Below are 13,121 nucleotides of genomic sequence, written 5' to 3'. Positions count from 1 at the left end.
TTTTTGATGCATATGTATCTTGTCCTGCCTGTATATCCTAGCACCCATGACAATATTAGCACATGAGAGGCCCTTGGTCAGTGTTTACTGAATGAACAAAAAACTGGTTCCCAAACACAAGAACACGCCCACCGGTGGAACCTAAAGTTGTAGGCACAATGCCCTTCTCCTCACTTCCCATTCAGAATAGTCTGACCCCCGCATCAGGACACTGAGTAAATGTTGAATAAATGCTTTGCAGACCAACATTTGAAAGTTGGTCTGCAAAACTGAGGAGATTTTTACCTGAAGCCATTAAGCCTCCCTTCTCCCCTTCACGTCTTCAAAGTCTCCCTGACTTTAAAGGACTCATAAAGCCCCCTCCACTCTACGGAGACACCCCTGACTAACGACGCCATATTGCTTGCTCTCTTTCTCTCCTTCCAATCTTCACGGGTCCTCATTCTGCATCTCACTACTTAGCTCTGTATAGTATACCACCCTCTTGTTCGCATACTGTTTCATATTTACCCCATCCCCCAATTAAACTGTGGTTTCCCTCAGCACAGAAATTAGTTCTTACACTTCTTATTCAGTGTCTCATAGAATCGAGACTAATGTTCACTAAAGTGGCTATGTCTATCTATGTCTCTTACCATATACTTTCCATTTACATCTTAAAATCTAGTTTCCCCTACTAGAGATGTTTGATCCTCTGTGGCCTAATGCATGCCTTACGGCTTTTTCACCCATTGTATGGGTGATGTCTGTGCTACCCACACAAGTAAATGTTTGTTGTAGTTGATGACAACGAGGATGATGGTTTGTCTTCAATAAATATTTGTTGATTATTTGGTTGATTTTCCATGGCAAATGCATTTCCAATCTGAAAAGAAAAACCCATCTTTGTGCCCAACCATCTGATTAGTGGGGCTCCAGGAGCCCCAAAATTACCAGGTCCCATTTATCTTTTGCATTTGAGCTTGAGCATCTCCATGCACATGCCCAGGGACCCCAGGGATGGAACCCTCCCTGATAAGTTGCTCCTTTTGGTAAAAAAGGGGCAGATTTTTACTGTGGAACATTTGCCTGTAAAGAATTATTATGTAATGAAGAGCACACATTTTGCTTAATTTAAGTCTACCTAGCAGAAGGCAAGTGGCATTTCATTACCCCAGCTGCTGATGAGTTCCTTGTAAGGATTGTATTTATTTTGAGATTTACAACTGTAATGAAGACATTAGGAAATGAAGTCCTAGAATTCTGCTGCAGTCCCAAGATATCCGGATTAAATTTATGGTCAATAATATTCACATATCAACAGCCTAAGATAACAAAACACTATCATCACTCTTTTGTTGCGTTATCTTGCTATCTAAAATTACTCGTCCTACATTGAGTAATGAAGATTTATAATCTTCCTCTTCCCTTATGGAAGACCTCACCTTCTCTAGATATAAGCCCTTTTGTGGAGGAGATAGGCAGATGCAGAATGCGCTTACCCCATAGAACATTACAGCGATGGCAACTCTATCTTTATTTATAAGATAACTTGTCCAGAAATCCTTGGATCCCTGGTTAGTATTAATATCAGTATATTATAATGGCAATATCTGTTCTGAAAATAATGTTGGAATGTATCTATAGCACTGATATTACTTTTACTTCTTTGACAAGTACCCTGCTATCTTTAAGGACCTAAAAACCTAGATTCCTAGTCTTGCCTAAAATGGAGAACAAAGGGTAACATGATCCTTTCTACTCCCGCCCAACCCCATTAATCATGTGATACCAATGAGAACAGCAGCAAGCTCTCCAATATTGCAGTGTTGGAGAGGACCAGGAAGGACCATTCACATTGTACCATGGGTGTACAGCATAGTATACTATGTGATGAGAATTGATGCCCTCAGGTTATGCAACATGGCGGATGGTAATGTCTCTTTTCTCCAGGGAGTCAGGCCTCAATTTACTTACATGCATTTGGGACCAGACCCTGAAACTGTATGCAGGCTAAGGACTCTGTATTCCCTCTTTTTTTCAGGTTAGCAGTTGCATTTCTCATGTATTCTAGCTAGGGACCCCAGGGAATGTACCCTCCCTGATACATTCCTCCCTTTGGCGGAGGAGCAATATTTCTATTAAAGACTTAAAGCAAGATTAATAGATAATAGAAATAAATATAGATCTGACCTCAAAAAATGATCAGTACCGGTCAGTGCAGTGATGCACAGAGATGTGGGGCTGCTTGCCTAAAGTTATAGATTCTGAGGGGAAAGAATCCCAACTTCCCTAAACACTAGTTTATTTCCTCTCTACGTGTGTACTTAAGAAGATCAAATATCTTTATTAGTTATTTATTTCTCCAATAAAAATTTATCAATGAAATTCAGTATGTCCCTAACTGGATCATCATCTTCCCTCTCAGATTTCCTTCGTTTGCTATTGTTAGTGCATCATTACTACACTAGACACCCCAGCATCTCTAACTTTTCTCTCCTCATTCCATGCCGTTGCCAATCATATTCATTCAACCTCTAATAGTATTTCTTGCGCCGTCCTTTCTTTTGTCTTTCTTGTTGCGTGCGGGCTTTCTCCAGTTGCGGCGAGCGAGGGTTACTCTTCGTTGCGGTGCGCAGGCTTCTCATTGCGGTGGCTTCTCTTGTTGTGGAGCACGGGCTTTAGGCACGCGTGCTTCAGTAGTTGTGCCTCGCGGGCTCTAGAGCCCAGGCTTAGTACTTGTGGCACACGGGCTTAGTTGCTCCATGGCATGTGGGATCTTCCCGGGTCAGGGCTTGAACCCGTGTCCCCTGCATTGGCAGGCGGATTCTAAACAACTGCGCCACCAGGGAAGCCCCGTCCTCTCCTTTTTATGTTCATTTTCCTTCTTCTAGTTCATGACTTCAGTATCTCTCACGCAAAGGATTCCAGAAGTCCCGTCACCATCTCTCAATATTTCTTTCAAATTATGTACAGCATTGCTAGAGTAAACTTCAGAAGATGGCATCTGTCCCTAGCTCATAGGCTGCAATGACTGTCCACCACCTTCTCCTCAAGCCTTTCACCTTCCTTCTCTTCACTCACCTTAAGCTCCAAGCTTACAGAACCTTTCACGGACACTCCATGCTTGGCTCACCTCCATGCCTTTGTTCAAGCTGTTTCCTCTGCCTGGAGTGCCCTTCTCCATAACTCTGAATGCCTACTCTCTACCCATCTTTTTTTTTTTTCTTTCAGTTTAAATGACCCCAAATTTCCTTGATCTTCTAGCTAGATAGAGCCTCTCCCTCTGCTGAAGCCCCATAACATTTTCTCTCTCTGTGCTTCTCTTGTGGCACTTTAAAATTTCCCCATCCTAATTATTTTTATTCGTCAGTTCTCTTATCTCTTCTGCTTGACTCTGAATTCCCTGAAAGCATGGACCATGGATTAGTTTTCCTTCTGTCCCTACACTTGCTTGTCAACTAGGTGCTCAGCCAATATCAGATAAATGAGTGAATGAATGAATGAATGAATGAAACGTGGCAAAGGCAACCTCTTGAGTTTCACCACTTATTATGTTGTTATTTAATACTCCTTTAGTGCAACATACTATGTATATTATACAGCTTCATTGTCCAGTGCGGCAACCACTAGCCACACGTGGTTATTGAGTGCTTGAAATGTGGTGTAAGTCCATGCAGGGACTTGTACTCGGCTAGCCATGGTTGCAGACCCCAAATTGCAATTATCTGCTGATTCTGCATAAACCCATCTTTGCTAGAGAAATATCTTGTAGTCTGTTTGTTTCAGGTCAACATGTCTCTGGCTGCTTTCATATTACAATGGCAGAATTGTGTAGAAAGATAGTTGAAATAGAGACCATATGGTCCGCAAAGCTTGAAACAGTTACTATCTGGCCCTTAGCAGAAAAAGTTGGCCAATCCCTGGTTTGCACTTAAGAAAGTGATAGAGACAATGTAAATAATCCAGATTAACCTTTTTAAATGTGTCATATGCTCGGTCATTGCATTGTGAATAGTATAAAAAACTGAAGAACTATTCTTCCAATACTCAAAGTCATTGAAAAACAAGTGAGTTCCAACATACATCTTTCTTGTTTTACGTAATCTTATTCATTGACTTAAATGAAAATATCTACCAACATTCAAGTAAGAGCTATATCCATTTCTCAATTGCAACTATAGATCAGCCATGGATGCAAGAGTTTGGCAAAAATCAACAAAAGTATTCTATAAGAATCATTTAATCATTTAGTTCTATGGGATATAGAGTGAAGAGTATTATATATTCTATTATTACATATTCATAAATTGTGTGCTATATATTCTTTACATTTGTACAATTTATAATAAATAAAAATATAAATATATATATATAAATATATATATATATAAATATATATATATATATATATATATAGGCATCCTCCCCGGGAACCAGTTATGAAACATTTAGCACATCACTGGCTAAATTCCTTTCCTCACCTCATCATGTTCTTACCTCCCCTAGGAAATGAGAAACTCCCAGTTGATTCAGTGAGACGTTGACCATTTCTTCTGTAGCAATATCATCCTGGTATTCTACACTGTACAAGGACAGCAACTCAGAGATCTAGGGACAGGATGAGTCTAAAATAAAGATTGAGTTAGGGCTCCTCTGAGAGTTTTTTTCCTGAAGACTGGGCTTTAAAACAGCCTATTATTCATACTTTAAACAGAATTTCTGAACTGTACCCTTGGCTTCTCATCAGAGCTTTTGGCTTAGATTATTTTCTCTTGGAATCCTTTTTTTCTTTCCACATTCTCCTTTCTCTAAATTGGCCTGGAATCCTGCCTTTCAGGACTCCTAAAACATAGAACTCTCATGATAGTCCCTGTTACAAGAAAAATTAACAAGTCACAAACAGAATCCTTTGCTCCCACGGACAACACACCAAGACGTCGTTGCAGTTTCAGCCTCTTTCGAGATTATGACCTTTATAGTCAGTCAATCGGAAATTTTGATTAGCACTAGCAAGGTAGTCTGCAAGGTAAGACCACTTACATTTCCTTCCCTCCAAGATGTCCAGGCTTAAAATAATTCTCTTTTCTTTGCTAACTTCCTTACCCCACCCTCCTTCTGCCTCTGAAAGCCTCTCACTCTGTACAACTCCTGGGAGTATCTCTCTACTTGCAAGATGGGATGCTCCCCGATTCATGAATCACTGTATAAACCCAATTAGATCTTCAAATTTATTTTACTCTCTGTTGAAGTTTTGTGTTCTAACATCTCGCAGGTGACTTAAAGCTTAGACATCTCCTCCTAAACCTGCCTGGTGGAATGCTTCTTCCTTCTTTCCTTAACCTCAATCCAAGTTACATAAACTGAGACCGCAGGAGCCATCACTCAAATTAAACCTAGCCTCTGGGCAAACAGTAGGTAAAAGACAACTAAAAGGATTACAGGCACTTCTTGCTCTCAGCCAAGTTTTTCTAACCAGGCAGTGAAAGCAGGACCTGTTCAAGGCCATTCAGTGCAGAACTTGGGTATTAATGCTTTCATCATTTCTTCTTCTGAAGCTGAGGTCGTTGAGGTCACTCACAGAAAATACTATTTTCTTCCTTACAGCACAGATAATCCATCATCAGAAACTAAGTGATACTATATTACCATGAAGGCAAATGCATCAAAGCTTTGAATGTAGAAGACTGTATTCTCTCATTATTTTCTAAAGTGAGGGAAATGTAAGCTGTTTATTTAAAAACTGCTCACTTCACCTGAGCAGATATGTTTTAGGCACCAATCAATGCTTTTACGTAATCATTTCAAAATTGGAGAGCCAGTTTAAATTACAACTATAATAAAAATTAATAGCGTGGCTTTTTTGCAACATTAGGTGTCTGAAAAAAATCATCCCTCGACTTTACCATGAGACTGTGTTACCAACTGATTTTAAAACTACCCTGACCATCTCCTGGTTAGCTCAGGCTGTCATTGACTAACAGGTCACAGCCCAACATTCATCAGCTGACTATGCTCTTACCAAAACAATGTGAAGTCAGATCGGCTTATATTTTCTCAAACCAAGGAAATACAGGGAGTGTAATGTTTTAAATTAAGCAGGGTTGTTATTCTCTTAAGGATAGAAGAGCTTAAAAATAGTTGTACCAATCTAAAGAGGCTTTATTCATATATTTCATATATTAAAGTAGCACTAAATATTTTATTACATCCTTTTGGAAGTTTGGAAGTTAAGCAATTACTATGTTTTCTTTCTCATGATGACTTGCAAAAATAGCAAAAACTGTTTTTCCAATACATCGTCCAAAGCGATAAGATTTCTAATATGGAAGGAAAAGATAGATTGATTATGTTTAGTTAATGAGTTGTTGCCTTGAAATGCTCTCCTAAGCTTATGAAATTCCTCCTTAAAACTGTTAATTATTAGAATGGAGCTCCATTTAGTAAATGGCTAATGGTCATGTCATTCAATGCATTGTATACAATAGCTAATGCTTGACAATGGGTTATGATTATGACTTTTATTATCTCATAGTAAGCATTTTGAATAATTTATTAATATTAATAACACTGATTAAATAAGAAGATAGGCTTATATATCAAGGCTTTGCTATATAGGGTGGAAATTTCTAATTCCAGAAAACAAAGACATATGTACATATACCTCCATATATGCATGTATATCTCTGTATATTTATAGATATGCATTCATATGTATAATCTGCAGTGACTTTGTTTTGCTCAAGTATAATTCACTTTTCTTGAATTAGACAAATAAAGCCAAAACAACAGCAGCAACAAAGACAATCATAGCCTCCTCCAATTGTTTAGAGTCTTGAGTTTCACGCTACCTGACATTTTCATCTCTGGCAGCCCCATTTTCAGTTCCTCCCTCCTGTTTGGCCAGAAATGAAACCTTGACAACATGACACATTCCCCTGAAATCTGATTATAAATCACATCTGTGTGTTTTCTCAGCAGCAGGCAGGGGCTTCATATTGGGTTGCAGAAATCTACACAGCTGGAGCTAAACTGTGATTTTTATTCAAACACTGCATGAGAATTGGAGAATTATAGGCATAGCTAATAAATAGATCTCTAGGAGAAGAGGTAAAAGATGAAAGGGGGGGTAAAAGACAAAAGGGAGTCAAACAGAACAAAGAAACACAGGCAGAGGGATACGGTGTGGTCTCTGTGGCAAACGTTGTACAGGAAACTGTTTCCTATCAAAATTCCTATCAGGGTGCCATCCTCGAGGTAAAGTTAACAAACATTGACTGTGCTTACTATGTGCTGGCAATGATCTAGCTCTGGTGATACCAAGACAAATGAGACATGGTCCCAGTCCTGAGGGAGCTTAGAATCTAGGAGATTTATACACAGTGTGGTGAGCTAGTGATGTACAGAATGCAACTAGGAAAGAGCAGTGGGACATGTGGCCAGAAATGCCATGGGATAGAGAATACATCTTGAAGGAGATGAAGCCTGAGCTGTGTCTAAAATCTCTCACGCTGATGCATAATGGGAAGACCGCTGGACTTAGAACCAGAAGAAGATGGTTTGAGTCCCAGTTCTAACGTAATCGCACATTAGCTGTGGGATCTCTGGCAGGAATCACAGTTGCTAATGGGAATCACCTCTTACTGTGTGCAGGCAGCCACTATGCTATAGACGTCAGGTGTATCATCTACCTTGTGGGTGAGACCCAATTATTTTCATTACTGTTTACAGGTAAGAAAACTGCATTCCAGAGGCATTAAGTTATTTGCTTGTGGTTAAGGAATGAGTGAAGTGAGTGGGTTTGAGCCACTGCTGTCAACTACCATTGCAGACTTAACTCTAAACTTGCCAAGACTTGGGTTAGTTTTCTGTAAAATGGAGCTAATAATGGCTGTCCTATTTAAGCTCGCAAAATCTTGTGAGGATCAAATGAGATGGCGTAGTTGAAAATGATTTGAAAAGTGTATATACAATAAAAATGCAAGATAGTAATTCTTTTTCCAGCTAGTGTAGCATTGAATTCTCAGGCACTGTCACCCCGTTAACACATGCAGTGGCTAGTCTCTCCAGCCCAGAGCTACAAAAGCTCTGCGTGATAGGTCAGCACGTTTAACAGTCAGAGAATGTACTAACTGCTGATGCCTCCAACCACTGCACACATATCTGTGGACACAAACCATTCTTGCCTAGATCCTCCACTCTCACTATTGCAAATACTGTAACACCTGGGGCTCATAGTAGTTACCGGGCACACCACGAGGTGTTGCTCAAGGAGAAGGCTTGCTGGAGGATTCCATGTGAGGCCTATCCATCCGCCCACCCCCTTAGACCCAAGCGCAGGGCTGCTCCAGGAGAAGGAGCCATGAGAGCTCCTGGATCCTGAGCTTGAGCTTTCCACAGTTTGTGGAGTTCCTTTCTCATTAAGCATCCTAGGTTGAAGTAGGGGGGCAGTCGAGTATATAGTACCATGATACGGCCAGATCTGGGATGCTTGGCTTCTTGGGTTAACGAGAGAGAGGAAGGGAAGGAGGAGAGAAAAGCTTTGAGGGCCTCCCCCCATAAGCATAGGCCTCACCCATGGTCTTCTTCCTCTACGTGGTTGTGGGATGAACATTTCAGAGCACAGGAATGATATCTAGAGACTAAATGCTGACTTTTCTTTATATTCTCAGAGTTATACTGCCACATAGAGGTCATTAAGTGGTCAAAAGAGAGTGGGAGGGTGGCAGTTGGCTCCATCTTCAAGTTCAGTGTTTGTTCCAGCGGCAGGATGGAGAATCAAATAGAATATTACTTTTTAAAAATCCCACCTTAAATGTACATCAATCTTGGCTCACTGCTTATTTCTAGCAGATATGTAATTGTGAGGTCTAGAGCTGACGGCAACTCTTAGAGCAAAGAAGTTGAATGCATTTATCAAGTCTTGTAGAGTCTAGTCTGCAAACAACAGACTAAACTCTTATATTTCTGAGTTAGGTGCTGTAGGGCAGTGCCTTTCAAACTTTAATGTGCATGTGAATCACCTGGGTGTCTTATTAAAATTCAGGTTTAGATTCAGTAAATCTGCTGTGGGGTCCAAGGCTGTCCATCTCGAACAAGCTCCCCAGCTGGTGCTGATGTTGCTGACCCATGGCCCACACTTTGAGCAGCAAAACAGCAGGGGATGCAAAAATCAATAAAATAATATTTCTGCTCCTAAGGAGCTGGTATTTTCCCACAGATGGACTATTCTTATATTAATGCTTAAAAATACCAGTGTGAAACTTCTCAGATTATATTTTTTTAATTGTGGAAAAATATATTTGACATAAAATTTACCATCTTAACCATACTTAAGTGTACAGTTCAGTAGTGTTAAGTATATTTATATTGTTGCACAACCAATCTCTAGAACCTTTTCATCTTGCAGAACTGAAGCTCTATATCTGTTAAACAACAACTCCCCCATCTCCCCTTACCAAGCCCCTGGCAACTCCTATTCTACTTTCTGTTTCTATGAATGTGACGGCTCTAGATACTTCACAGAACTGGAATCATACAGTATTTGTCTTCATGTGATGGGCTTATTTCATAACCTTAGCATAATATCCTCAAGGTTAATCCGTGTTGTATCATGTGTCAGAGTTTCCTTTCTTTTTAAGGCTGAGTAATATTCCATTGTATGTATGTACTACATTTTCTTTATCCATTCATTCAATATTTGTCAATGGACAGATAATTTTAAGAATCTTTGAATAATTTTCAAAACACAATGCCCAAAGGATTCTCCTATACATAATACTTATATTTACCTTGGGGTCTCAATTCCTTTCAAAAAGCCAGTGCCAAAGGGTTATAAATTTTTAGCATTCTATACTGTCAGATGTTAGTAATAGAACTTTAGTTTCTCCTGAATGTGATAATATAATAGAACCACTAAAATACTAATAACATCTCAGACATTTTTAAGTATTCCAGAAATCCCTCTTGTGTCAATATTTAATATCTAGTCAGTCACTATCTTGGTGATTTGCATTAACGGCATTTAACAGCTTACCCCCAGGGGACCCAAGGAAGACAGCTGTTGCTTGCCTGGGTGACCCCTCCTCTGTCTGGGTACCAGGACAACAGCTATAATATCAATTGCATCTAAGCAGTTAGGAATCTTTCTTAGTACAATCTGAAGGATTCTTTAAGTTCAGAACACTGAAATAATTGGATAAGACTGAAATAAATTTTACTAACATAATTTAAACATATCTGTACAAATCAAATTATAAATAACAAAGAAATTAAAATGTAGATCAGCTTGGGTAAACATCAATTAATCCTTTTTCCCTAGGACAGCCTTTCCGATCCGTGTTCCTTGAAACATTAGTGTCCTTTTAAACACTGACAGGTTTGTGTAAAGAACATTTTCTCTAGTTAAGTACATTTGGGAAATACTGTTTATTCCTACCTCTTAGGCTTCTGGGAGAGTCTGGGGCCTCCCCAAAACAGACATCAAGACAGGAGTAGATGTGCAAGAAATTTATTGGGGGAACACACCACCTATGAGATAAAAAAGGGGAGGAACTGGAGGAGGAAGGGAGAGCCTTCAGATCATGATGCTGGTCCGACCCCTGTGAAGGAGAGAAGGGAGAAAGGAGGGTTGCATATGAAGAGACCCTGACTGTGGTACGGTGCTAAGAAAGTGTTCAGAAGAGTGTTTAGGAGGCCTCTCTTGTGAATCCTCTAAGGCAGATGGAGGAATATGTAAAGACAGCAGAGCCCTGGATGTGCCTCTCAAAACAGCCCCTGTGTTCCCCATTCTCATCTAAGACGTGCCTTTTGTTTCAAGACCCTAATGACAGTTTTCCTTTATCATCTGGTTTCTTATACTAAAATGAATGTAAGAGTTATGAAGAGAGTGAACTTTGTACAATACATGGATACCATATACTCTTTCCTCCAATTGCGATTTTTTCCTTTTAAACTCATTTTATCCAAATGTACTTTGCAAAGCTTTATGCTTCCCAGCAGTATCACTTTAGATTTGATTAAACTGAGGGCTAGTGACTGCCTATAAAAGGTATAATCCATTCATTCAACAAAATATGATTATTATTTGTGTGTGTGTGTGTGCGGTACGCGCGCCTCTCACTGTTGTGGCCTCTCCCGTTGCGGGGCACAGGCTCAGCGGCCACGGCTCACGGGCCCAGCCGCTCCGCGGCATGTGGGATCTTCCCGGACCGGGGCACGAACCCGCGTCCCCTGCATCGGCAGGCGGACTCTCAACCACTGCGCCACCAGGGAAGCCCTCAACAAAATATTATTGAATCTCTAGGATGAAGCCAGATGCTAGGAGGACAGGGATGAAATGTGTGCTCTAGGAGGGGAGAAAAGTAGCAGCCAGTTATCACGGGAGACATTTACCCTGAGGCTGATGGGGTTGTGGGGCCAAAGGCCAGATCTAAAGAATCACCTCGGAGGTTGCCAAGCAGTAAAGGGAAGTGGGAAATGTTTAGAGAGAGAGATCAGCGTGTGCGAGGGAGTAAAAGAAGGGGGAACAAGGCGATCAGAGAACTCGAAGGGACTCGGCACGGTTAACTAAAGCAGAAGCTGTTAGATCTGAGTGGGCAGGGTGTGGCTCATTCAAGAGCCTGCATATTGCCCCCATCTTATCCCGGTGGTGATGCGGCATTGAAGAATTAGACGCAGGAAAGAGATGCCATCAACTTCACTTCAGAAAACCCTGGAAACAGGGAAAAGGAAACTGAAGAGCCATCAGGAGGTTGCTACAGTGAGGGGTGCATATGAGAAATGACGGGAACTAAGCCAAGGCAGTGACAACGGGAGCACGAGGACAGAGATGGATTCAGGCATCGGGAAAATAACCCCTATTACGTTTTATTTCTGTGAGACAGTCTACTTTGACGTATCATCTCAACTTTATGCATCTTTCCCAGCCCTTCTCTAGCCCTAAATGTCAGAACTGCCACATCAAATTATCCACTCCAAACAGATACGTCAATCTTCCCACTTCCCTGGCTCTTGCTTTCAGTGCTTGGGGGGGGAGGGGGGGAGAGAGGAAAAATAAGGCTGAAATGAGATGCTATGCCATTATTTTAAAGGCGTAAATCCACATCACCCCTTTCTGTGAGGCAGAACACACACCGCCAGAAGGCCAGTGTGCCTCCAGGGCCTACTGATCCAGGGCTACTAATCTGGAGGTTAACAAAATTTCTATTCAATCCCCAGTAAGCACCACTCTCCCTCAAGGCCAAGTCTATTCTTTTTTTTTTTTTTTTTTTTTTTGCGGTACGCGGGCCTCTCACTGCTGTGGCCTCTCCCTTTGCGGAGCACAGGCTCCGGACGCGCAGGCTCAGCGGCCATGGCTCACGGGCCCAGCCGCTCCGCGGCACGTGGGATCTTCCCGGACCGGGGCACGAACCCGTGTCCCCTGCATCGGCAGGCAGACCCCCAACCACTGCGCCACCACGGAAGCCCCCCAAGTCTATTCTTTTTCTTTTTTTTTTTTTTTTTTTTTGTGGTATGCGGGCCTCACTGCTGTGGCCTCTCCCGTTGCGGAGCACAGGCTCCGGACGCTCAGGCTCAGCGGCCATGGCTCACGGGCCCAGCCGCTCCGCGGCATGTGGGATCTTCCCGGACCGGGGCATGAACCCGTGTCCCCTGCATCGGCAGGCGGACCCCCAACCACTGCGCCGCCAGGGAAGCCCCCCAAGTCTATTCTTGATTTGCCTACCAATCTTTAAAAGAAAGTTGAAACTGTGTGTTTTTGCTTCAGTTTTCCTCATCTTGTGTACTATGTAAGTGCTGCTGAAAGGAGCCATATATGAATGTGTAGTGAGTTGAACTGTAGGATCGTGAATAACTTGAGTTTGAGCTGCGTTTAGCGTGGATATCTCCGAAGGGACGAATATGAGAGATTAGCTTAATTATTCTGAGGTCCCATCCTCTGGTAAAATTTTCTTTTTCTACCTCTCTGAGCATCCTCTAGGGCTAAAATATATGCTTGATGAGTGACTAAATCAAAACTGGATGTTGCCATAATGGTATCCCTTTAAAAAGTAGGCATCATTTCCCTGAGTTAGAATTAAATGTAAATTACCCCTCAGAGTTACCTGACCAACTCAGTCCTCAACCCACTGTCTTTACTGCCT

General features: G+C 41.5%; 1 protein-coding gene across 1 annotated transcript in view; it reads left to right on the top strand.

The window, feature by feature from the left end:
• Positions 1 to 13,121, top strand: part of SPART (spartin) — a 378,687-nt gene that overhangs the window by 261,392 nt on the left and 104,174 nt on the right. The gene's annotated exons all lie outside the window — the stretch shown is intronic.

This window comes from Kogia breviceps, chromosome 16, assembly GCF_026419965.1.
Source record: "Kogia breviceps isolate mKogBre1 chromosome 16, mKogBre1 haplotype 1, whole genome shotgun sequence".
Taxonomy (NCBI): Eukaryota; Metazoa; Chordata; class Mammalia; order Artiodactyla; family Physeteridae; genus Kogia; species Kogia breviceps.
Note: the sequence above shows the minus strand (reverse complement) of the source record. Positions and strands in the feature narration are given on the sequence as shown.